General features: G+C 42.8%; 1 protein-coding gene and 1 long non-coding RNA gene across 2 annotated transcripts in view; one reads left to right on the top strand and one right to left on the bottom strand.

Annotated features, from left to right (window-relative positions):
• Window positions 1-24,587, top strand: part of TLR9 (toll like receptor 9) — a 112,055-nt gene that overhangs the window by 34,361 nt on the left and 53,107 nt on the right. The gene's annotated exons all lie outside the window — the stretch shown is intronic.
• On the bottom strand, window positions 18,095-24,488 carry LOC141374199 (uncharacterized). Its single transcript, XR_012380896.1, has 2 exons — window positions 24,307-24,488; window positions 18,095-18,717 (listed from the first exon to the last, which is right to left on the bottom strand). It is a non-coding gene; the product is annotated as an uncharacterized lncRNA (long non-coding RNA).

Below are 24,587 nucleotides of genomic sequence, written 5' to 3'. Positions count from 1 at the left end.
AAAACTCAGTGATAAGAGAATTTATACAAATAAGTTATAGTACTTCCAAACAGACATTAAAAATGGTGTTCTAATGTTACTAAGGCTTACATACGTGTTACTTTTTGCAATGCATTTTATGTTTTTAAAAAAACTATTGAAGGGGGCGCCTGGGTGGCTCAGTCATTAAGCATCTGCCTTTGGCTCAGGTCATGATCCCCAGGGTCCAGGGATCGAGTCCCACATCAGACTCCTTGCTCGGCGGGAAGCCTGCTTTTCCCTCTCCCTCTCCCGCTGCTTGTGTTCCTGCTCTTGCTATCTCTGTCTCTGTCAAATAAATAAATAAAATATTAAAAAAATAACTATTGAAAAGACCATTTAAGGGGCGCCTGGCTGGCTCAGTCAGTAGAGCATATGACTTATGATCTCGGGATTGTGAGTTCAAGCCCCCCGTTGGGTGTAGAGCTTACTTAAAAAAAAAAAAAAAGACTATTTAAGTCAAATATAAGCCTTCCCCATTATTCAAGCAAGCCAAAGGAAAGAAGGCAATGTACTAGGGTAACATTACTCATACCTTATTGAGGGAGGGTTTACTGAATTTATTCATTCAGATTTAGCTTTAATTTAAATGTTCCCATTTAGAGGAAAGGAGAAAGTCATTTCTGGGTAATGTTAGGTTATCAGTGACCAGGGGAAGGCGGCAGTAATGGTACCCATTCTCCACTAACAGTGCTGAATCTCAGGAGTTCAACATGGATAAAATACTTCGTTGCTATAACTCTGAAATCACCCTCCCACTCCAGCATACAAGCTCAAGAGGGTCATTGGGGTAGTGAATGGTACAAATTCGTGAGAACAGCGCTCAGTCTTGGGCTTTCTGACTTGGAACTTTGCTATAAATAAGCCCTGCTTGTCGAAGAAGCTGATTACACATGACTGCAGCCATCTGAGGTTTCAGATGCCTGAGGAGGTCTGGAGTGTTATTGCAAGCTATCAGTCCAGCAGAGCCAGCAGCCATCCCCCTAAATTACCTGCTCCTCTATCGACATTCACCCTGCTGTCCTCCAACCTCAAACCACGGTGGTGGTTACTTGCTCTATTACCACCTAAGTCCAGTTCTTTCCCCCTCCAGCACTTCCTGGCCCCCTGTAGTTGAGAAGGGTCATTTGACTAATTCTGGCCAATGAGTAGCAAGTAGAAATGGTGTGATTCATTTCTGGGCAGTTAACTGCCCCAGTGAGGCCTTCCTGAGCATTTTCCCTTTGGACTTGGCCAACCAACAACATTCAAGATGGTGGCTTCTTTGCCAACCTAAGACCTGAGTGACTGATGGGAAGAGCCACCCTGCCAACCTAGAAAGGACAGGTACTGAAAGTGCAAAATAAACCTTTCATGTTTAAAGCCACTAAGATGTGGGAGAGAGAAAAAAAAAAAAAAGCCACAAAGATGTAAGGGTTTGTGTTATTGCACCATAACCCAGCCTATGGTGGTTGATATGCACACTTTATCCTGTTGCAACTTGGTTTCAGAAATCAGGACCTGCATCTTAGAATCTTGATCTACTCTTGATACCTTTATCATCTGGAAAATGTTGGTTCTTACTGGCATTCATCTTGCTAGATGTACCAAGAGCTGAAGAACATCTTGCTGTGCATTCATAAATTCAGGAGAGTCTTGTGCACTAATCAATACCACAAGGCAAGAGCACAAAAGCAGAAAGCAGCTTCCATGAAGAGAAATTGTTTGCATCCGTCTTAGGTTTCTGTGGCACGGCAGATTTTTAGTCCATCATTTCATGTGGTTTCTGGAGTCTTCCTCCTTTATTGCATTTTAATTGTGACTAGACAAAGATAAATGATAGCAAGAATTCAGGACCAGCAAGAAATGTTAAGATTGATGTAGAACCAAAAATAGTGAATAGGAACGTTTTCAGTCTTTTCTCCAGTAAGATGCACTCAGTTTGGGGATTCAATCAAGAAAGTATTGTGAATTATTATACTGCATCCATAAGAGAATCTGTAAAATGTTCTGCCACCTTAAAATCCACTGTGAAGGGGCACCTGGGTGGCTCAGTCGTTAAATGTCTGCTTTCAGCTCAGGTCATGATCCCAGGGTCTTGGGATGGAGCCTGGGATCAGCAGGAAGCCTACTTCTCCCTCTCCCACTCCCCCTGCTTGTATTCCCTCTCTTGCGGTCTCTGTCAAATAAATAAAATATTTTAAAAAAAAAATCCACTGTGAAAATAAAGTAGTGATTTTTTTTTAATTATTTATGCAAAACCTGAGATAAGTCAGAGGCTCTCCGTCCTCAACTCAAGGTAGCTGCCTCCTCAGGGAGGCACTCCTGGTGTCTCTGGCCTCCCTTCCACTTACTTGTCCTTGACATCCTGGGCCTTTTCCTTAGCATTCAGCCCCTAATAACTCACAGAGTTGGCACCGAGGGGTAGAAGAGCGCCCTTTTCAGGGTTTCCAGGGCCAGCTCTGCAGTGACCTTCCACCCTCCACCCCTGCCCTTGTCTCTGCAGAGCTGGACACTTCTCTGGGGCAGTCCCAAGGTGGGGTGCTCTGGGAGATGCAGAGCACTGATGTGGGGATGGGGGAGTGAAGGGCCACTCAGTGGGAGGGAGAGGGTCAGGAGGTAGGGAGGAGCTGTGAAGGCTGTGAAACCCCTCACAGCTATTTTTCTTGGAAGGAGGTGTGGGGGATCCAAACAATGCACCCAGAAGCAGCTCAGCTGTGACCGTTGAGGGGCTGCTAAAGCACGAGAGGCTGAATTATCAGTAAGGGTTTTTAAGCCTTTTCAAATAGTTCTGTAGGCTTAGAGGCAGAGGCCCTGGGGCTCTAGGCAGTCCTTCCTGGATCTGGGCAGTCTAGGCTTATCTGGGAAGAACCCATCCCTTCCTTCCAGAACAAAAAGGCATTGTCTACCAACAATGGACTTTTTAAAATGTGAATGATTACCTACCCTTTGCCCTAGAAACAGGGCTGGAAGTTTCCAGTTAGAAATCCAGACTCTAGGCTTATTGGCTGTGTGACTCTGGGACAGTTACTTAACCTTTCAGAACCCCAGCCTTCATCACTAAAAGTGGGGTTCAGCATTAAATAAACAAGTGTTTAAAATGCCTGCAGGGGGCACCTGGGTGGCTCAGTCGGTTAAGCATCCAACTCTTGATCTCAGCTCAGGTCTTGGTCTCAGGGGTTCCAAGTTCAAGCCCCGCATTGGGATTGGGGGCTCTGCCTTTGGCTCAGGTCATGATCCCAAGGTCCTGGGATCGAGCCCCATGTCGGGCTCCCTGCTCTGCAGGGAGCCTGCTTCTCCTTCTCCTCCACTTGTGCTCTCTAGCTCTCTCTGTCTCTCAAATAAATAAATGAAATCTTTAAAAAAATAATAATAATAAAATAAAGTGTATGTAGAAAGGCTCCAGCTTGTGGCTGGGCCAGCTTTGTGGGTGTGTGGCCTGTGCAATTCACACAGGGAACCAAGGTCAGAAGGGTTCCACACTCGAATATTGAATATTGTCGAATATTCTACTGTTGCTGTCTTGCATTTCTTAAATTTTTTGAGAAGGCGTCCACACTCGTATTTTGTCCTGGGCTGTGAAAATTATGTAGTTGATCATGCTACCAGGGGGAAGATGCCCTCCTTTCAGGTCCCCCTGGTCCTGGAGCTCAGGACCTCTCTGAAGAATTCCAGCAAGTGGCCACATGTTAGGAGTGCCCGAGCTCCAGGCTGAGGGGACTGGGCGGGGGGGAGCAGAGGCGGCACTGCGCTTCCTGAGGGAGCAATGCTGACGCTGTCCTGAGAACATCTGAGACCCCTACTAGGACAAGCACATCCCGGCCACTTGGCCCAGGAGAGCTCTTTAAGCAAGAGACCTAGAAACCCTCTGCTGGGCACACTCAGTAGCTGAGGGCCAGGCTGATCGCTTGGAGAACGGAACGCTGCATGTAATTCAGGCGGGGTACAAGCCACATGAATTATATGAAATCAGCCCGGGGTTCCTTGGGGAAAAAAAATCAAATGTCCTAATCGTTTAAAATGCTTTTTTTTTTTTTTTTAAGATTTTATTTATTTGACAGAGAGAGCACAAGCAGAGGGAGAGGGAGAAGCAGGCTCCCCACTGCGCAGGGAGCCCGATGAGGGGCTCGATCACAGGACCCTGGGATCATGACCCGAGCTGAAGGCAGCCGCTCAACCGACTGAGCCACCCAGGCGTCCCTAAAATGCTTTTAAGTATATATTAATTTGATCAACAGAAGGAAAATAAAACAAAAAACCAGTAGAAAATATGTTTCACTGAATGAAAGCACTGCTGAAGTGCCTTTAATGCCGCAGAAGAGATTTGTAACTTCCATTTGGTGTAAAATGTTACCTCCACTCATGGCCATCATTATTTCCTCTTGGTGGTAAGTGAAACGAAGCATTCATTTAGTGAATCAGGCAATTTGTCAGGTACGAAGTGGTTCTATGCGAACTGAGTGTGACAGCTGAAACGGGCTGTACAGTCACTGTGGGATGCACTTGTGTTCCAGCATTCTGCTCTTGCTCTGTGGCAATCATGTTCACATACACACACCCTTTCCAGAGAAGAGCCACCCAACTCTAGGTATTGTGAGGGCAGCTTTTAAGAAGTTGAGGGGGAGTTTAGAAAACAACACCCCTAGGGGTGCCTGGGTGGCTTAGTCATCAAGCATCTGCCTTCGGCTCAGGTCATGATCCCAGGGTCCTGGGATCCTGGGATCCAGCCCCACATCGGGCTCCCTGCTCGGTGGGAAGCCTGCTTCTCCCTCTCCCACTCCCCCTGCTTGTGTTCCTCTCTCTGTCAAATAAATAAATAAAATCTTTTAAAAAGAAAAAAACACACCCCTCCCCAAAGTATGCCGCTTTGACATGTAGATTGTTTTGAGCTGAGGGCAATTAAGACCTAGCCGTGTCAGGAAAAGCTTCTTACCTCTCCCTAAACTGCCTGAGGAATTCAGGTACGGGGCCTGTAAAGGAAGGGAGCTGTTACCAGAGACAACTGTTTACATCAGAAAGACTTACCTGCAGGGCATGGCAAACATTTGTTTACCAACCATTTGCTTTTATCATCTTCTTATGAATTGTCTTCCTCCCCCTTGAAGCCCCAGCCCCCTACCCTTTTCTCCTTAGCTCAGGATGGTATAGAAACCTCAAATGCCGGAGCACCTGGCTGGTTCAGCCGGAAGAGCAAGCGACTCCCGTTCTCACGGTTGTGAGTTTGAGCCCCACGTTAGGTGTAGAGATTACTTTAAGTGAATAAATAAAAACTAAAACAAAAACAAACTCCTCCCCCCAAACCCTCAATTGCCTGACTGCCTGTAGGGGCCAAGGGCAGACTGCCCAAAATGTGCCACTTTGACATATTGCTTATTTTAAATAAAAGTTACTGGAGAGACAACCTATACAGGAAGGACACTCAGATCTTCCTCTGTCCCCCTGAAAGCAGGAAATAAATCTCCCAGGTGAAAGGTGCCCTCCCTGTACCAGGACCTAAAGAGACATCCTTATCACCAGAGATGGGAAATTTAGAGCCCAGAAGGCTATATGAACAGCTCTTGTTACTTTTTACTAATTTATGACCCCAGGACAAATTCTGTTTAGAATTCCTTACTAATTGAACCTCCCAAAGTATGAAGTTTTCTTTGGTCTGTCAATTCCTCACAGATTTATTGTCTCTTTGTGTAAAAAGTATAAAAACTGCTCACCTTGGTTATTTCTTGAGGTCTCAATTCCATAACTGGGCCTCCATGCCCATGTAATGAAACTTTATTTTTTTTTCTCCTGTTAATCTGTCTCATGTCAGTCTAATTCTTAGTCCAGCTGGAAGATCTTGCAAGTAAAGAAGAATTTTTCCTTCCCTTCTGTTGGCGTAGTTGCCAGGGTACTTCAATTTACTGGACATCACTCGCTCCAGATACTGCAGCCCCTGAGAGATCCTGGGACATCTGACATACAACTGGCCGAAGGTAAGATTTCGTACCATGTCAGCCTCCTGGAATCTCTGTGTGTGGAATCAAGTGGAGCTAGAGTGGGGAGAATCTTTTCTTTCTCTAAATTCAGACTAGCAGAAGAAACTATGGAACAAAATCCTTGGGTTTAGCAACTCTTGGTAAAAATTTGATAGAGTAGTATTCGTTATTGATTCATTTTCTCCCAGAGATCGTTTTTGTTTTCCTTTCTGTGTGTCTTTTGTGTTGTCATAAAAAGGAATTACCATAGGGCAGAACACAGACATAGGCCCCATAAGCTTGCTGTTCCAGCTGGCCTCAGAAAATGGCATCTCTTGAGACAAAGTTTGCTGTGGATCCTCTATGTAAAGACAGGATGAGGTTTTTCCTTTTGTTTTGTTCTGTGTCCTAAGAGCTTGGCTCTGTGACCAGTGAGAACTTTCTCTCTGGTCTCTGCCTTCGGGAGGGTATACATACCAGAGTGCGCTTTGGTGGCCAGCGCAACAGAGACACGCAGTTACACCCTCTGCCCATGACAGCTTGCAGGGGAATTTGTCATAAAAGGTCCCAGAGCATAAGGGGCCTTTGTTGTCTAACCTTCATTGCTTGTCAGTGCTGGAAAAATCCCATTCCCGTAGCACCTGCCCAGTGTCAGTTTAGCGGGTCTATGACTGGAGGTATCTCACAATTTCAAGGGAGACCAGTGACATCCTTACCTCCTGTGCAATGAAAATCTTTGTTCTTACACTAATTTTGGGAATGAACTCTTGGACCATGGATCCTGCATCATCTATGCCCTCTCTGGACGCCTCTTCCATCTTTAGGTGAGCGATTAAAAGGCTTATTGGTTTGAGTTGCTATTAATGGGTCCTATTCATCAATGGTGAAACGATAAATCCTTTAAATTGGCTATATTTGAAAAAAAAATCCTTTACAAAGGGAACTCTCGAAGTGCCTGGGTGGCTCAGTCGTTAAGCGTCTGCCTTCGGCTCAGGTCATGATCCCAGGGTCTTGGGATCGAGCCCTGCTTCGGGTTCCCTGCTCCGCGGGAAGCCTGCTTCTCCCTCCCCACTCCCCCTGCTCGTGTTCCCTCTCTCACTGTGTCTCTCTCTGTCAAATAAATAAATAAAACCTTTACCAAAAAAAAAAAATCTTCCAACTCTTGATCTCAGGATCATGAGTTCAAGCCCCATGTTGGGCTCCATGCCAGGTATGGAACCTACTTGGAAAAAAAAAAACCCTCTCTCTTTAAAAAAGGGGTGGGGCAGCTGTGCCTGAGTGGCTCCGTTGGTTAAGCATCTGCCTTAGGCTCAGGTCTTGATCTCCGGACCTGGACATTGGCGCCATTGGCGCCATTGGCTCCTTGCTCAGCAGGAAGTCTGCCTCTCTCTCTGCTCATGCTCTCTCCCCCTTGCTCAATCTCTCAAATAAATAAAATCTTTTTTTTTTAGATTTTATTTACTTTTGCAAGAGAGAGAGAAAGAGAGAGAACAACCAGGGGGAGGGGAAGGGGCAGAGGGACAAGCAGGCTCCCCGTTGAGCAGGGAGCCTGATGTGGGGCTTGATCCCAGGACCCTGAGATCCTGACCTGAGCTGAAGGCAGACGCTTAACGACTGAGCCACCCAGGCGCCCTCAAATAAATAAAATCTTAAAAAAAAAAAGATAATGGCTAGCCTTAGGATTCCCTTGACAAGGGGCGCCTCAGTGGCTCAGTTGTTAAGCATCTGCCTTTGGCTCGGGTCATGATCCCAGAGTCCTGGGATGGAGCCCCACATTGAGCCCACATCAGACTCCCTGCTCCGTGGGAAGCTTGCTTCTCCCTCTCCCACCCCCCCTGCTTGTGTTTCCTCTCTGTGTCTCTCTCTGTCAAATAAATAAAATCCTAAAAAAGAAAAGGATTCCCTTGACAAGAAAAAATTAGACTTGGGGCACCTGAGTGGCTCAGTCGGTTGGTTAAGTGACTGCCTTTGGCTCAGGTCATGATCCCAGGGTCCTGGGATTGAGCCCCACATCAGGCTCCCTGCTCAGCGGGGGAGTTTGCTTCTCCTTCCCCTCCCCCTGTTCATGCTCTCTCATTCACTCTCTTTCAAATAAATAAATAAAATCTTTTTTAAAAAATTAGACTTAAGACAAATGACCACAACTAAGGTAAATTTCCTTTCTTAAAATCCAGTCCTACCTGCCTATTTTAACTTCTCTTTCCCTAAAAGACTTGCAGAGAGCATTCCAGTCTAATCTCTAGGTTCAAAATATACAGGCTATTCTTGTAAATGCTGAAAGCCAGAAAGCGAATTTAGCAGAAGCACCTGGGACAGGCAGTAGGGCTCAGTTTGCTGTAATCAAGTCCGCCAGCTTCAGGCATTTCTATGCAATAACTTTCACAGATGTATTGGACACCATCCCCCTACCCCCCCCCACGTCCCCCATTTCAAAGAATTCATATCCCTTGAACAGCAGCAGATCTTTTAAATTATAAAGCCCTTTTCCCTCCACTTTCAGAAGATCCTACCAAATTTAGAGAGGAATTAGAAAGATTAATTGCTATTCACAACCCCACTCACAGAGACCTTGACTAGCTGCTAAGGGGAGTTCTTCTGGCCCAAGATTATACTATGGTTATTAGACAGGCCACTCTGCCCCCTTAAGAAACCCCCCTTCACAGAAGAAACAGGTGACCAAAATTTCTCCTAGGCCCTCCTACAAATGATCTGCAAAAGGGCAATATTCAGAAACGAATAAAAGCCTAGGTTAAACAGTACTCAGAAAGAAGGCTTTTGTTAAAATGCTTTATGCAGACTGTACAAAGGCATAAATCTTTTGATTCCCATTTTAGATTTAAAAATCTCCATGATATAAAGAAACAAATTTAGTTAAAAGTTGGACAAATCCCTTGATATTCAGGCTGTAATCCAGTTCTTTAGGGAATTAAAAACATCTTTGTCTTACAAACATCTATAAAACCAGATATTCAATCCTAGAAACAAGTCACAGCCAAACTTGCTTTACAAACCTCACCTATTTCTCTAATAATGTCTATGGATATTACATTTTTTTTAAGTAGGCTCCTTGCCCAGTGTGGGGCTTGAACCCACCCTGAGATCAAGAGTCACATGCTCTACTGCCTGAGCCAGCCAGGTGCCTCTGTTTATGGATATTGTAAAAGATCAAGATACTGGAACAAAATTGTCCTATACTTAGAAAAAACCACTTACATTCTTTTTCTGCCCCTTAAAGTTATAAATTTTATGTCTTTTAATGACATAGCCCACAACTGCCTGAGAATAAAGGGGAAAAAAGCAGGTAGGGGAGTAGGCCTTTTTAAAAATACAGGTTGCTGGGGCCCCTGGGTGGCTCATCAGGCTCCCAGCTCACGGGAGGCCTGCTTCTCCCTCTCCCACTCCCCCTGCTTGTGTTCCCTCTCGCTGTGTCTCTCTCTGTCAAATAAATAAATAAAATCTTTTAAAAATAAAATAAAATACAAGTTGCTAAAAGGGCTCTTTAAGACGGCACTTCTGATAACAGGCAGATTTGCTCCAAATGTGGGATATTTTGTTCACTTCTGGATAGTCTTGCTAAAATTAATTTGTAAAAGAGCTCATTTAGTTGGTTTGAAGGCAAGTGCTTGTAAAGATTGGGCCTTCTAAAACTCAGAAATCTAGACACTAACCCAAATGTTTTTCAAGTTCATGTGATCTGGGAAGATATTTGGTACTAAAGCTAATTTAAAGTTGTTTTAATACATTTTTTTAAAAAAAATTTTATTTACGGCGCCTGGGTGGCTCCGTCGGTTGAGCGGCTGCCTTCGGCTCAGGTCATGATCCCAGGGTTCTGGGATCGAGTCCTGCATTGGGCTCCCTGCTCAGCGGGGAGTCTGCTTCTCCCTCTGACCTCCTCCTTGCTCTTGCTGGCTCTCACGCTCTCTCTCCCAAATAAATAAATAAAAATATTTAAAAACATAAATAATATATGTTATTTATTTGAGAGAGAGCACAAGCAGAGGGGAGAGGCAGAAGGAGAGGAGGAAGCAGGCTGGCTCCCCGCCGAGCAGGCAGCCCCATGTGGGGCTCAATCCCAGGACCCCGAGATCATGACCTGAGCCAAAGGCAGATGCCCAAACGATTGAGCCACCCAGGCGCCCCTAAGGTTGGTTTAATCAAGGTAGACATGTCTTTAAAGTTATCAGCATGAAAATTAAAACTCTTACTCTGCCTGCGTTTACTTAAAGTCAAGTAAGCTGATGTTATCTGCTACAAATTGTTTAAAATAATAGTGATAGTTTGAAAGGATGACTAACTTTGAAGTCTCAAAGTTTTTATGGGTAGTCTAAGCATAATTGTCAAGAACAAGTAAATTAAATAGATGTAAATAAGATAAAAAGTTTTAGGTTAAATAGTTTCTCCAAATCTTTTTGTAACCTGAAAGTTTAAAGTTTTGCTAAATTAAATAATTCATTTAATATCTAATAACTCATTTAATTAATTTAATTTAAATCATTTAATTTTAAATTAAATTTAATATCTCACTGCCAAATATGATAAAATTATAAAAATTGAGTATTGGACACAGGTTTTGTTTTAGTACAAAGAAACTAAAGATAAACTTGGGTGTGTTAGAAAACAGGTTTTGAGCTCATTAATGAAAGATTGTACTATAAAGAAACACGTTTCTAAATTATGAAATTATTTTTTTTAAGATTTTATTTATTTATATGAAAGAGAGAGAGCAGGAACCACCAGAAGGGGGAGTGGGAGAGGGAGAAGCAGGCCTCCCGCGGAGCAGGGAGCCCGATGTGGGGCTTAATCCCAGGACCCTGGGATCATGACCTGAGCCAAAGGCACTTAACGACTGAGCCACCCAGACGCCCCTGAAATGTATTTTTTTTTAAAGATTTTATCTATTTTATTTGAGAAAGAGAGAGCATGCAAGCACGGGGAGGGGCAGAGGGAAAGGGAGAGATGTCAAGCAGACACCCTGCTGAGCATGGAGCCCCATATGGGGCTCAATCTCATGACCCGGAGATCATGACCTGAGCTGAAACCAAGAGTCCAACGCTCAACCAACTGAATCACCCAGGTGTCCTAAAATTATGAAAGGTATTCATAAGTTTACCAATCCAAAGAACTCTAGTGTAACAGTTCACAATTGCTTACTTCTTAGTTTTCACTAGAAATTAAGGTTTCTAAGAGTTAAGCATTCTAATGTAGTAATTAAGACGACTGGAAATAATAAGGGAAACAATTCTGTATACAAGGAAAATAAGGTATGTGCTTTTGGTAAGAAAAATATATGAAGAATGGGAACACATTTTCATTGAGGGAAAAGAAAATAATTTTGTCCTAAAGTGAGGCTGGTTATAAAAGAGGAAAAACTTAGGACAAAATCTGAATGTAAAAAGAAAATTATACAGGCGTCTGGATTGCTCAGTCGGTTTAGCAACTGCCTTTGGCTGAGATCACGATCCCAGGATCCTGGGATCAAGTCCTGCATCAAGCTCCTTGCTCAGCAGGGGTCTGCTTCTCCCTCTCCCTCTGTGCTCACTCTCTCTCAAGTAAATAAATAAAATCTTTAGAAAGAAAAAAGAAAGTTGTAAAATATTTATGGGGTAAAAAAAGAATCTTTGGAAAGAAACTTATGTGGTCAGTAATGGACACTTAGAATAAATTTATTTAAAATGAGTTTTAGGGGTGGCAGCCTGGCTCAGTTGGTGGAATGTGCGACTCCTGATCTCAGGGTTGTAAGTTCCAGTCCCATGTTGGGTATAAACATTACTTAAAAATAAAAATCTTCTATTTTATTTTTTTAAGATTTTATTTATTTATTTGTCAGAGAGAGAGAGTAAAGCAGGGGAAGCAGCAGGCAGAGGGAGAAGCAGGCTCCCTGCTGAGCAAGGAACTCCATGCAGAACTCGATCCCAGAACCCTGAGATCATGGCCTGAGCTGAAGGCAGACACTTAACCAATTGAGCCACCCAGGCATCCCAAAAATAAAAATCTTTTAGAAAAAAATAAAAAAAAATAAAATGAGTTTTAATATCAAAAGCACATTGAGACAAAATTAGAATTTGGCTTTTGTCCTTAAAATTTTTTTCTTAGATTTTTTTTTTTAAGTTTAACTAATCTCTACATGGGGCTTGAACTCACAAACCTGAGATCAAGAGACTTATGCTATTCCAACTGAACCAGCCAGGTGACCCTATTGGTTTGCTTTTTATAAGAAATTGTAAACAAAGTTTTTCTTTACCTCTAATGTAATCTGCCTGAAAAACAAAGATTCTGTATTTTATTTTTATCAGATCTTTGATTAATCAAAAAAAAACCCTGAATCTTAGTATTAAAAAAGCTAAGTTTGGGGCGCCTGGGTGGCTCGGTTGGTTGGGCGACTGCCTTTGGCTCAGGTCGTGATCCTGGAGTCCCAGGATCGGGTCCCACATCGGGCTCCCTGCTCGGCAGGGAGTCGGCTTCTCCCTCTGATCCTACCCCCTCTCATGTGCTCTCTCTCTCTCATGCTCTCTCTCTCAAATAAATAAATAAATAAAATCTTTAAAAAAATAAAAATAAATAAATAAATAAATAAAATAAAATCTATTGCCACTTTGGTTAAATAGATAAATATTGTTTTATAATGATCTGTGATCCGGTTTTAGCCAAATATTCAAACCTTGTGGCATTTTTTTTTTTTTAGAGAGAGTCTTTTTTTTTTTTTTTTAAAGATTTTATTTATTTGAGAGAGAGAATGAGAGAGAGAGACAGCATGAGAGGGGGTTGGGTCAGAGGGAGAAGCAGACTCCCTGCTGAGCAGGGAGCCCGATGCGGGACTCGATCCCGGGAGTCCGAGATCATGACCTGAGCCGAAGGCAGTCGCTTAACCGACTGAGCCACCCAGGCGCCCCTTGTAGCATTTTTTTGACAAACTTCCCAAGATCAAATTCTAAAATGAAATCTTTTGACATTAATCTAACAGGTGCTCCAGAGAGCTTCTGGAGCATTTGAAAGATTTTGTGAGAGATTAAACTAATTAGGTTTATTTTATATGTTGAATTACCTGGGGAGCATTGTCAAGTAAGTGTTCTAAAATTTTATGAAACTCCTAGAAATTTGATATGTTGTGGTATGTTATTATCTTGAAGTGTTGTATGTCACAGACGTAAGTGAATTTCCTTGTCAATCGCACTGTAACGAACTTTAATCAGATGTTTAACCATGGCCATTTTTAAGTCTTTTTTCTTTTTTAAAGATTTTATTTATTTATTTGACAGAGAGAGACACAGCGAGAGAGGGAACACCAGCAGGGGGAGTGGGCGAGGGAGAAGCAGGCTTCCCATCGAGCAGGGAGCCCGACGTGGGGCTCGATCCCAGGACCCTGAGATCATGACCTGAGCCGAAGCGAAGGCAGACGCTTAACAACTGAGCCACCCAGGCACCCATTTTTAAGTCTTTTATCATTTAAAGAGTTATACTTTTACTCAGATACTTTTACAAAAGGTTCCTACAAATGGGTTTGATCTTCAGAGAGATTCATGGAAAAGACTTTTTGACAAATATAGGTTTCTGATAACCGTAAGCTCATAAAACTGAACTGGGTAAGAATTTCCAGAACTAGTGGAAGAACTGGATTCAAGCAGAATAAGAATTAATAACATGGGATTAAAGGAACTGAAGAGGATGATTGTATTTTTATGAAATTTTTTGTTTAAAACATTGCTAATTTTTTAAAGATTTTATGTATTTATTTGAGAGAGAGCATGCACACGCTCAAGAGTGGGGGGTGGAGGAGGGTAGGTAGGGGCAGAGGGAGAGGGAGAGGGATAGAGAGTTCCAAGCAGACTCCAAGCTCAGAGCAGAACCCCAAATGGGGCTTGATCCCATGGCTCTGCGATCACCACCTGAGCTGAAACCAAGAGTTGGATGCCCAACCGACTGAACCACCCAGGTGCCCCACATTGCTGATTTTTTTTAACGTTTTATTTTTCCAGGTTTAAGGAAACTTTCTCTTAGCTACCTGATTACAGCAATTTGATAAAATAGACCTTTGTGACCAAATTGAAACATTTTATTTTCTCCCTACTGGATCCCTCCAGAATTCAGAACTCTCAGTGAGAATTCTTATATTTTCATGGCAATGTGTGTTTTTTTTTTAAGATTATTTATTTATTTATTTATTTATTTGACAGAGAGAGACACAGCGAGAGAGGGAACACAAGCAGGGGGCGTGGGAGAGGGAGAAGCAGGCTTCCTGCTGAGCAGGGAGCCCGACGTGGGGCTTGATCCCAGGACCCTGGGATCATGACCTGAGCCGAAGGCAGGCACTTCATGACTGAGCCACCCAGGCGCCCCTGGCAATGTGTTTATTTGCAAAAAAAAGAAAAAAGAAAACAAAAATAAGTTCAGTGAGAATTTGTTCTCCTTGTAACAGGACACAATTGGAAGCATCAGTTATATTACCAAGGCTTTGGAATGTTGTATTTGAGAGACATGCATAGAGTCAGATATGACCAGATAGCTTTAAGGAACTAAGGTTGACTATATGGAGCCAACAAAGCCCCTTAGAAAAACAGCCCGGTACACCTTACTTCTGGGGTTCCTAGCAGCCTTTACTAGGTGAATAAAGAAGGTCACTTCCTGGCAGGTGCAAGGAACTCAGGATATTTTGGGGACCTCAAAAAGAGGAATTAACCCAGACCTATAAGTATTGCAGGTAAAGTCTGATGGCAAGTATTTGGCTTGGCTTCTGGCCTCAAGAGGTTAAAAGTTCAACCTCGAGGGGCGCCTGGCTTGTTCAGTCGGTAGAGCATTTGACTCTTGATCTTTCAGGGTCGTGAGTTCAAGTTCTATGTTGGGCATAAAGCTTAATAATAAAGTTCAAAGATGCATTTTTAAAAAGTTCAGCCTAGAGATTCTTTATTAAAAATTTCCAGGGGCACCTGGGTGGCTCAGTCGGTTAAGCATCTGCCTTCAGCTCAGGTCATGGTCTTGAGCATCAGTGGGGAGTCTGCTACTCCCCCCTCTGTTCCTCCCCGTTTGTGCTCTCTCTCTCTCCCTCATGAGCATGCATGCACACTCTCTCTCAAATAAATAAAATCTTAAAAAAAAAATTCCAGCAAAGCAAGTTTAAAATCCTATATGACCAATCACTATTCTTGCTGCATTTACAAAGAATCAGGCCAAGTTTTTTGATACTAGACTTATTTTGCAAACAAATTAGTCTTAATTTGATGGTCTTTTGTAAAAAAAAAAAAAAATGAGGGTGGGTGCCTGGGTGGCTCAGTCGTTAAGCGTCTGCCTTCGGCTCAGGTCATGATCCTGGGGTCCGGGGATCGAGTCCCACGTCGGGCTCCCTGCTCAGCGGGAAGCCTGCTTCTCCCTCTCCCACTCCCCCTGCTTGTGTTCCTGCTCTCGCTGTCTCTCTCTCTCAAATAAATAAAATCTTTAAAAAAAAAATGAGGGTGATTGTAGAGAGCAAAATTATGTTCCAATAATACACCTGTGTAAATGCTAGATTCTAATACAGCTTATTATAAACTGGACTAGATCCTGCTTTCTTCTAGTTTCTTCCAATGCCTGGCTCCAACTCTCCAAACTAATGTTTTTTATTTTTTCCCATCCTTTTGACTTGGAATTATTTGATAATTAACACCGCCCATTTTCCTGAAGCCCTGAAAACTAAATATGAACAACTTGATGTAAACCTCAGAGAAATCACCACAACAGCTCAAATATAGACAATCTTTCTGCCTGTTGCTCTGTGGGCCACTCAAAGATAGTCAGAGACACTGGAACTACTAACCAGGAAAATTTGTCAGACTGCCACTGTTTTCTCTCTATCTGAAGATGCTTTGAGCCTGACATCTAGAAATCTTGACTGGCTGGCCTAAAAACTCAAAAACTGGTTTACAGTTTGATCTAATCATTAACCATTATTTTTCTTTTGTTTTATAGGAATGCCTCTATTTAATACCTTATCTGAATCATAGGCCTAATTTTAAAAACACACCTGCATCATTGCCTCCTGAAATGAGTTTAGCTGAACTAACTATTGTCAAGACTAACAGACCGATTCAACAAGATGGAACAATCTACCAGCTCAACTTTGAATGTGTGAAATTTCCAGGGAAGTTTCAAAGGAGGGAACTGTGAGGCTGAGGGCAGGCTACCCCAAAATATGCCACTTTGACATATTGCTTATTTTAAATAAAAGTTACTGAAGAGACAACCTATGCAGGAAGGACACTCAGACCCCTCCTCTCTCCCCCTGAAAGCTGGAAATAAATCTCCCAGGCGAAAGGTACCTCCCTATACCAGGAGCTAAAGAGATATCTTTATCACCAGAGATGGGAAATTTAGAGCAGAGAAGGCTGTATAAACAACACTTACTTTTTATTTTATTTATTTATTTTTAAGGATTTTATTTATTTATTTGACAAAGAGAGACAGAGAGAGGGAACACAAGCAGGGGGAGCGGGAAAGGGAGAAGCAGGCTTCCCACCAAGCCAGGGAGCCCGATGCGGGGCTCGATCCCAGGACCCTGAGATCATGACCTGAGCCGAAGGCAGTTGCTTAACCAACTGAGCCACCCAGGCGCCCTGAACAACACTTATTTTTTACTAATTTATAACCCCAGCCCAAATTCTGTTTAGAATTCTTTACTAATTGAAGCTCCCAAAGTGAAGTTTCCTTTTGGTCTGTCAATTATTCGCAGATTTATTCTCTTTGTATAATGTATAAAAACTGCTCACCTTGGTCATTTCTTGGTCTCAATTTCATAACTGGGCTTCTGTGCACATATAATAAAACTTCATTTTTTTCTCCTGTTAATCTGTCTCATGTCAACTTAATCTTAGTCTATCTGGAAGATCTTGAGAGTAGAGAAATTTTCCTTACCCTCATGCCTTTGAATCTGTCTTTGTGGGGTTCCCAAACCTACATATGCAATTAAATTTGTCTCCTGTTGACCTGCCTTATTTCAAAGATTTTATTTATTCACTTATTTAAGAGACAGAGAGAGCACAGGCTTGGGAGCAAGCAAGGGGAGGCACAGAGGGGAGGAGAAGAGCAGGGGAAGAGGGAAAGGGAGAGAATCCCAAGCTGACTCCACACTGAGCAGGGTTCAAATTCACGATCCTGAGATCATGACCTGAGCCAAAACCAAGCTTAACCGACTGAGCCACCCAGATGCCCCTGTCTTATTTCAATTTAATTATTAGACCAGCCAGCAAACCTAGAAGGAAAGAATGGAAAATTTTTCCTCCAAAACCATCTTAGTCAAGCTCCAGGGAAGCCCCACAAGGCATTCTAGCTCAGAAATTTATCTCAAAGAATTGGAGTTCATAAGGAACCCTCAGTTTTAGAAGCTATATTGTTTAGGAGAGGTTCCACTTTAAATTGTAACATGAAATTTAAAAATTTAGTAAATGGGCCAATCCTAACCCAACTGTGGTACTAATTTCACAATATGTAAGTGTATTAAATCATCATCACCTTGTACACCTTATATAATGTTACATGTCAATGACATCTCACTACAACTGGGGGGAAAAAACCTTTCCACCTAGTCTAAACAATAAGGAATAATTGTTATTTCATGTAACAAGTGATCTCAAGGTAGATGGCTGTAGGGTTGGTGTGTGGGTCACAAAGACTGTGGGTCAGTGTCCTAGAGCTACCCTAACAGTCACACAAGGTGGGTGACTTAAAACAATAGGATTTTATTGTCTCAGTTCTAGGGGCCAGTAGTCCAAAATCAAGCTGTTAGCAGAGTCATGTTCCCTCTGAAACCTACAGGAGACTCCCATTTCTACCTCTAATGTCACATTGCTATCTTCTTTCTGTCTCTTCTTATAAGGACACCAGTCATATTGGATTTAGGGTCCACCCTACTCCATATGACCGTATCTTTACTAATTACATCTACTACGAATCTGTTTCCAAATTTGGTCACATTCTGGTGTACTGGGGGTGAGGACTTCAGTATGCCTTTTGGAGGGACACAATTCAACCCGTAACAGACCTTTCCCATCTTTCTGCTCTGCCATTCTCATCCTGCTGGCTGCCTTCCTCATGGTCAAACTTGGCTACAGCAGTCCCAGGCATCACATGCAGCACAGCAGTGTCTACCAGATGAAGAGGGATCATCCCTTCCTTGTATCTCTTTTATTTATTTATTTATTTTTTAAAGATTTTATTTATCCGACAGTGAGAGACACAGCGAGAGAGGGAACACAAGCAGGGGGAGTGGGAGAGGGAGAAGCAGGCCTCCCGCGGAGCAGGGAGCCCGATGCAGGGCTCGATCCCAGGACCCCGGGATCATGACCTGAGCCGAAGGCAGACACTTAACGATTGAGCCACCCAGGCGTCCCCCTTGTATCTCTTTTAGAAGCAAAGAAACCTTCAGAGACCCCTTCCCCAGGAGACTTCCTCTCATTTCTCTTTGGCAAAAATATCATCATACATGTAAGCCTAATCCCATCACTGGGAAGGGAAACAAGACCACTCATCATGACTGGCTTAGATCAGAGGTTCTCAAATTTGAAAAAGTATCATGATCACCTGGAGGGGTTGTTGAAACAGATTGCTGGGCTCCACCCCCCCCCCAAGGTTCTGGTTCAGTAGGTCTGCTGTGAGTTCTGAGGATACGAGTTCTCAGGCGAGGCTGATGCTGCAGGTGCTGAGACCACACTTTGAGAACCAGTGGTTTAAACTAATCAGGATTTATCTCAGAGGACTGGGGTCAACTCTTGGAAAATACACTGCTATCCAGAGGAGGGAGGAATACCTGAAAAAAAAAAAAAAAAGAATCAGGATTCCATCAGAAAAGAGCCAAGAGGAAACTGTTGGGTAGGTAACCAGTAGTGTCTGCCATACAGTGGCCAAAGAGCAGCTAGGAAGAGACCAGGAGTGTGTCCAGACAGGTGAGAAGAGAGTCAGAACAGAATGATGTCAAGGGAGCCATGGAGAAGAGACTGGGGAATGGTCAACCCCTTTAATGTCACAGGAACAGGAGTGTAAGCACTGAAAAGTGACCAATGGATTGGACCACTAGAAGATCTTTGTTGATCTTAGCAAAAGCAGTGTTATTTTGAAGACACCACATAGAAAGAGTTATAGGAAATACAGAAATTAACTCCCTTGCACTGTTGGTGGGAATGCAAAGTGGTGCAGCCACTCTGAAAAACAGTATGGAAGTTCTTCAAAAAGTTAAAAATAGAACTACCCAATGTTCCAGCAATTGTGCTACTAGGTAGTTCCTCAAAGGATACAAAAATACTAATTCAAAAGGCTACCTGCACCTCCATGTTTGTAGCGGCATTATCTACAATAGCAAAAATATGGAACAGCCCAAGTGTTCATCAACTGATGAATGGATAAGGAAGTATATATAGACAATAAAAATGGAATAATACTCAGCCATAAAAAGAATGAAATCTTGCCTTTTGCAAGGACATGGATGAAACTAGAGAGTATATTGTAAGTGACATGTCAGTCACAGCAAGACAAATACCATCTGATTTCACTCATAGGTGGAATTTAAGAAACAAAACAAATGATCCTAGGGGAAAAAGAGAGAGAGGCAAACCAAGAAACAGACTCTTCTTAACTATAGAGAACAAACTGATGGTTACCAGAGGGGAGGTGGGTGGGGGGATGGATTAAATACGTGATGGGGATTAAGAAGGGCACTTATGATGACAACCAGCTGTTGTAATGAAGTGTTGAATCACTATATTGTACACCTGAAACTAATATTACATTGTATGTTAACTAACTAGAATGTGAACAAAACTTTTAAAAAATAAAATAAAATACTGAGTTCAAAAAAAAAGGGTTAACTTTTTGGGGTGCCTGGGTGGCTCAGTCGTTAAGTGTCTGCCTTTGGCTCAGGTCATGATCCCAGGGTCCTGGGATCCAGCCCCACATCGGGCTCCCTGCTCCACAGGAAGCCTGCTTCTCCCTCGCCCACTCCCCCTGCTTGTGTTCCCTCTCTCGCTGTCTCTTTCTCTGTGTCAAATAAATAAAATCTTAAAAAAAAAAAAAAAGAAAAACAAAAAAAAGGTTAACTTTTAAATCCTAATAAAATTTTCTAGCTGGAATTATTATTAAAGTTCATTTTCGTTTCATCATGATTATTTCACAAATTCAGTTTAATTGTTTAAAGTACATAAATCCTCTCTTGGCCAAAACTTCTGATGGTCCTGTCCTCTTTCCTTAAAAGCCAAACCAATCAAACTTTTGTTGTAATCAACCTGAAACAATCAGTTTACCTTTGTCTTGCATGACATGACATTATTTTCTGGTGAATTGAACTTGGTATTATACATTTCTCTTTGACATTTTTGCTTGTTCTCCCCCTCCCTTTTCTGTTTGCTTTGTTTTCCTTTTACTTTGGCTCTGGAATGTACTTCTATGGGAGCCTCTTTTGAAATGAGTTTTGAAATCAATTGGGCAAAATTAATTCAATTATTAAAGTAGCAGACATTTCCTTTTTCAGTTACTTTTGTCACATAGTGATGGCCAATATCTCAATTTCCAGACAGAATCAGATACACACATGTGCGGATTTCTGGTCCATTATATTTTGTTGCAGATTCAAAATAATGAGGCACAATTAGAAACAATTCTTATTTAATGGTGGTATTACTGCTCTGAACATAATCTGAGCAGATAATGCAAGTGGGCATTTCAGTTCCTTTGAAATGACTTTTCCATTGGGTGAACATCTGACAAATTCCTCCCTTTATGCAGGCTCCCGTAGACCAGATGTTACAGAAGATGGGGCATGCACAGGGGTCCATAAAATGTGTGGGGGCAGAGAGTATACAGGACATTTCTGTATCTTCCTCTTAATCTTGACATGAACCTACAACTGCTCTAAAAAAATTAAATCTTGGGGCACCTGGGTGGCTCAGTTGGTTAAGCATCCGACCCTTGATTTCAGCTCAGGTCATGGTCTCGGAATGGTGAGGTCGAGCCCCATGGTGGGCTCCATGCTGCAGCATGGAGTAGGCTTGAGATTCTCTCTCTCCCTCTCCCTTTGCCCCTCCCCCTGCTCTCAGTCTCTCTCTCTCTCTCTCTGTTGGTCTCTCTCCCTCTCCCTAAAATCAATCAATCTAAAAAAAATTTAAGTCTTAGAAAGAAGAAAGAGAGAGAGGGGTGCCTGGGTGGCTCAGTCGTTAAGCGTCTGCCTTCGGCTCAGGTCATGATCTCAGGGGCCTGGGATCGAGCCCCACATCGGGCTCCCTGCTCCGCGGAAGGCCTGCTTCTCCCTCTCCCACTCCCCCTGCTTGTGTCCCCTCTCTCACTGTCTCTCTCTGTCAAATAAATAAAATCTTAAAAAAAAAAAAAAAAGAAAAGAGGGGCGCCTGGGTGGCTCTGTTGTTAAGCGTCTGCCTTCGGCTCAGGTCATGATCCCAGGGTCCTGGGATCGAGCCCTGCATCAGGCTCCCTGCTCAGTGGGAAGCCTGCTTCTCCCTCTCACTCCCCTCTGCTTGTGTTCCCTCTCTCACTGTGTCTCTCTCTCTCAAATAAATAAATAAAATCTTAAAAAAAAAAGAGAGAGAGAGAGAAAAATGGAAAAAAGATAAACAGGCCAATTGAATATCTGAAATCCTTTGGCTAAATTCATTTTTTCAATTAAAAATACAAATTGAGGGGCGCCTGGGTGGCTCAGTCGGTTAAGCGTCTGCCTTCAGCTCAGGTCATGATCTCAGGGTCCTGGGATCGAGCCCCACATCGGGCTGCCTGTTCAGCAGGGAGCCTACTTCTCCCTCAGCCTGCGGCTCTCTCTCTGTCTCTGATAAATAAATTAAATCTTCACTTGATCTTAGCCAAAAGGCCGAGAAGCCAAATAAATTAAATCTTAAAAAAAGAAAATACAGGGCGCCTGGGTGGCTCAGTTGGTTAAGTGACTGCCTTCGGCTCAGGTCATGATCCTGGAGTCCTGGGATCGAGTCCCACATCGGGCTCCCTGCTCAGCAGCGAGTCTGCTTCTCCCTCTGACCCTCTCCCCTCTCACGCTCTCTATCTCATTCTCTCTCTCAAATAAATAAAAATAAAATCTTTAAGAAAAAAATACAAATTGAGCCAGACCTTGGCTGGACCCTAGATAAAATGAGAAGCAAAATTACTTTACAAACACATGATGGAATAGTATGTAGCCATTCAAAGTGGTTTTGTAGTTCTGTACTTACTGACCTGGAAGATGTTCATAGCATTACATGAAAAGGGTAGGTTATAAATATATTATGAGCCTATTAAAAATATATTTCAGGGGAAAAGTCTGAAAAGCTCTACATCAAAATGGTAAAATTTATGTTATGTATATTTTACCCTAATAAAAACAAATATAACAGTAGTTACTTCTGGATGCTATGTTTTTTTACTACTAATTTGTATTTTTTTAGTTTTTTTTTTGCAATGGGTGTGTATTATTTGTATGAAAACTAAGTAAATAAATGAAATAATGGTTTAAAAGAAAAGGAAAAATAAAAAAAATAAGTCTGATGCTCTTCAAAAAGCCTGATGCATTTCTGACTGCAGCTTTCCCCTCTACCCATCCCCCACTGGAGCCAGCCTTTCTGGGTCACCTTTTAAAGTCCAGCCTTTAAGGCACTGTTGGACTGGAAGCTAGGAGAGTCCCACTCTAATAGGGCAGGGAGCCAGACGAGGAATGTGAAACAAGCTGAGCCATTTCAGGACACTCTTAAAATATGAAAAAATGACTTTTTCCATCCCAAAAATAATTCAGGGAGTCAAGTCTTGGGAGGGAATTTCGGTCTTAACAGTTAAATCTGGGAAAGGTACAGGAAGTACAAAACTCAAAAGATACCCTACAGAGATTTCTTTTAGCTGACAACATTTAGTTGTTTCGTAAGAGGGATCCAAAAAATGGTATTTCATTGGGTATATTCACTTCCCAAAAGTTCCAGGACATGGCACCAGATCTGTTCTTATTGCCATTTAACTAACCATTCAAAGCCGACTCTAATAAAGGAGGAATTGCAGGGAAGTGAGTGCTTCAGGGCACAGAGGACTTTTCTTCCATTGCTTCGCAGTTTGGGAAAGTTGCCATCCATTCGGGTTTCACTCAAACAACTTTTGCCAGATCCCAGAACAAATTGTAGCCAGAAGTTCTGCTCTTTGTCAGGAGGCAATTGCAGTCCAGACTTAGCCAGGATCTTGCCCTCTCCCTTCAAAGAACAACTTCTCTTTCTGTGTGGGGATCCTGGCTCTCCTTTTACCCAGGGACATCCTTTCTTTCTAGAAAGACTCGACTGTCCCAGGGTTTCTGTTTTGTTTTTACTGTTGTCCGGGTTTTATCTGGATCTCTGGATATCACATCTTCCTAATATCAGTGATTTTAATGTTTAAGCCTTTCCTCTATGTTTTTCATCCTCTTTAGCCACTGCAGTTTAGTGAAGCAAAATAAACAGGCCTGTTTCCATTGTTAGAGACCGCAGGCAATTAATCTTTGAGGAGTTGCCCAGAAGTTGGAGATCTATGAACTCTGAGTCTGACCCCTTGCACAAAGTTAAAGCCAAGGTGCCCAGTACCTATTTTGTGATCAGATACCACTTCCCTTTGTTAGAGATCAACTTTCCTTCCTTTTAAGGCAAAGAATCCTTAAACAAACCACTGAGACAATCCCATTGACTACAAAGAGGGTAAGGCAACTGTTTTATATTTTAAACGTGGTGGTGGTTGCACGACTGAATATGGGTGTTAAAACTTACAAAACTATCAATTTAAAAGGCCAGTTTTTACTGTACATAAATTATACCTCTATTAAGAACACCACCACCAATTCGGTTTACTAACATGGAAAAATGTGTAACATAATACTGACCTAGGAAAAAAGATGGTAGCATTTATAAAGTTTATGTTGATATGTGAAAAAGGAGGAGGAAATCCGGAGAACTTAAAACTGTATTTTGTTGAATAAGGAGATAACTTTCCCTTCTAAAAATTTCTTTGTAATCGGTGCTATGAGTTTCGAGGCTATAAATACGTCTTAAAACTTAAAGGTAAGTTTTTACAAAAATGTGTCGAGCTGTACACTTGAAATTAGTTCACTTTATGCACTTCATGTTACGTGTCAATTAAAAAGTTTTTAAAGAAGGCTTAAAGAAAACTTCTGGGTAGTAGTCACAAGGGTATCTATCCAAATGGAAAAAAAAAAAAACATTTAAAATGTGAGCAGTCTACCGTATATTCTACCTCAAAAAAACAAAAAACAAACCAAAAAAACCTCTTGAAATTGAAACTATGCTGGCGCTGTGGTGCACGAGCAGTCAAAGCCCGCCAGCGATCGGTGCACTGACTCACCCCCAGAACAAGCCTCCAGTGGCGCAGCCGACCCCCACAGTACCTGCTCCCCGTGGCCTGCGGTAGGGGGGAACCTCTCGGGAGGCTGCGACCCCGCACAAAGACCCACGGCTCCCCGGCACCAGTGGCCTTCGGGCCCACCCGGGCAGGCCGTGGACATCCCCGCCCCTCGGCCCCACTGCTGGTCCGGAAATCGCCGCCTCCGGCCACCCCACCACTCCACTCTTGAGCGGCCGCACTGACGTCACCGCCTCGCCGCCCCGCCTCGCGCCGCCGTTCCGCCCCGCCCCCTTTCCCGGCGTGCGCCGCGGTGAGGCTCCTCGC

Source organism: Callorhinus ursinus, unplaced genomic scaffold (genome assembly GCF_003265705.2).
Source record: "Callorhinus ursinus isolate GAN/ISIS: 27379988/994484 unplaced genomic scaffold, GSC_fseal_2.0 scaffold15, whole genome shotgun sequence".
Lineage (NCBI taxonomy): Eukaryota > Metazoa > Chordata > Mammalia > Carnivora > Otariidae > Callorhinus > Callorhinus ursinus.
Note: the sequence above shows the minus strand (reverse complement) of the source record. Positions and strands in the feature narration are given on the sequence as shown.